This window comes from Carlito syrichta, unplaced genomic scaffold (genome assembly GCF_000164805.1).
Source record: "Carlito syrichta isolate Samal-C Ts95f unplaced genomic scaffold, Tarsius_syrichta-2.0.1 Scaffold301640, whole genome shotgun sequence".
In the NCBI taxonomy this organism is placed as follows: Eukaryota; Metazoa; Chordata; class Mammalia; order Primates; family Tarsiidae; genus Carlito; species Carlito syrichta.
The window spans coordinates 111493-113897 of record NW_007245736.1 but is presented as its reverse complement, the minus strand read 5'-3'; positions in this window follow the sequence as shown (position 1 = coordinate 113897).

Genomic DNA, 2405 nt, shown 5'->3' with positions numbered 1-2405 from the left:
AATTCAGGGTTAGGTATGCAAACATTGATTATGCAGGTACCCTTGTTGATGAGGTGTGCCTCTCCCTCCCCTAGCAGTTTCCCTCAACTGCCAATCCAACCCCTTCTCCCCTGGCAGTTTCCCACTACTGCCAATCCCTTTCTTATAGTATTGTGATAATTGTTCAAGGTCCACTTATGAATAAGAACATATGGCACTCTGTTCTTTGTTTCTGTGATTGATCACTGAGTATGATCAACTCTAAATCCATCCAAGTTGCTGTGAAGTCCGTATGTTTTTCTTCTTTATGGCTGCATAATATCTCATTGTGTATATGTATCACATTTTTTAAAGCCAGTCTAGCTTCAATGGGCAGCATGGCTGGTTCCATGTTTTTGGTATTGTGAATAGAACTGCAACAAACATTCGTGTGCAGGTATCTTTTTTGGAGAATGATTTGATTTCCTCGGGGTATATTCCTCATAGGGGAATTACCGAGTCATATAGAAAGTCAATTTCTAGTTCTTTTAGAAATTACCACACTGTCTTCCAGAGAGATTGGACTAGATTGCCTTCCCACCAACTGTGTAAAAGCTGAACTCTTATTTGATAGGTGAGGAAACAACGGCAGAGACAGTGCCCTGGTCGTCAGGGTTTCCTCAGCAGTGTGTGAGGCGAAGGCCTCACTTCTCAACAGGCATTCCTTACCCATGGTTAGAACATCTTTTATCTGCCATCATGAGATGAGCCAGGATCAATTTCATAGCCCCAAACTAGGACACCCCTGAGAGATCCCAGTCCCACATACCTTACAGAGTAAAGAAGCAGAGTGAGGGCTCCAAGTGTCCTTCATGGCCACGTAACTTTAAGTAACAAGTAAGAACCTAGATTAGACTCTGTTTAAGGACAAGGTGAGAAGGCTACTTTTCCTAATATGACCAATCTCGAATATATCACACCTAAGTCCCAAAACTTCCCTGTGTGTGGCATCATAAGAACTCTTTAAAGAAAGCTAAAAGGAGTGGGAAGGGGGACATCTATGAAACTTTCTCTTGTCTGACATGAGAAATAGCTGTCACTAATGTACACCCGGACAATGGAAGTTCTTGTGATAATGTAGCATTCAGTATTTTAATGTCAACATCATGAGAATTCAAAAGAGAAAACATTCTCCTCTTTCTCCTATGTCTATTACATATATGTATGTGTCTGTCTACGGTTGTGTGTGTGGTCTGGTCACACATAAAAATAAATGGCACAAAAAAGGGATATTCTATTCCCTCCTAACCAAAATTAATATGAGATTTTTTTACAGGTGTATTCCTCTTTATAAAGATAATCCATTTTGAAAGGTGATGATCTAACTCTCCCCATCTAGAAGCTCTCAGGGAAATTCACTAGACGGCCATTGATTTACAAACACCTGCAGAATGCATAAGGCAGGTCCTTCAGTTTGAAAGAATTCCAGAAATGGCACCTCTGTGACAATGCTTGAGATGGAACATTCCAGCACTCCCTACCAAGCAGAACAAAGCTCACATTTCACACCATTCCACCTATCCTCGGGCCTCCCAAGTTACCACCTGTGACTTGGATCTAAGCAAACAAAAAAACTACAAGAGGAGACAGATCATCCGGAAATCTCTGAGGTGCCGATCCACAAATCCTGGGAGCCAAGGGAAATAACCAGAAAGGTCTAGAAGTGATGCGACCAGAAAGGGAGTTATGATCAGGTTGGCACCAGGGAGCCTGTTGGGATAAATCAAACGACTGAAATGTCAATACTGAGGAATGCAATGCATGAAGAGAGGACAAAGAGGTGGGAAAAAATGAGGGCTTATGCCATAGATCAAAAAAAGCTGGACTCGCAGTGAAATACAGATGGATGGTAGAGAAAGCAGCAATGCTGAACCTCTATGAGTTAAGGCAAAAGAAATATATGAAATAAAGGGGAATTAGCAGTGGGTGTCCTCTGTGCACTACTAAATCAGGATGAACTCCCTGATAAATTACTGTAGAGGGAAAAAAACAGATACCGGTGTCCCCATAAATAAATAAAATGTAGCTCGCAGTATAAATCTCGCCATGGATACCTTGCCTCTCCCTGCTACTGCCTACTAAAATTCTCCAGCATTCCTCTTCTCTTTTTTTTTCTCCTTCTGACTCCCAGATAAGCGTGGGCGCTAAGACCCCCGTTTAACTTCTCGCCTTTGAATGATGATGATATTCCTGGTTTCAGTCCTTTGGGTCCCTCAGGTAGACTTTGACCACTCTTGGGTGCAAAGGCACAAAATCAATAAACCAAACATAAGTAAAATGCTAAATGGTGAGATCACTAAACTTCGCTGCTTTAGATTTCAATTACGGAGACATTTCTTTGGGGATAATAAAAAGAGCAAAATTCAGGTCGTCCGGGAATTTTTAGA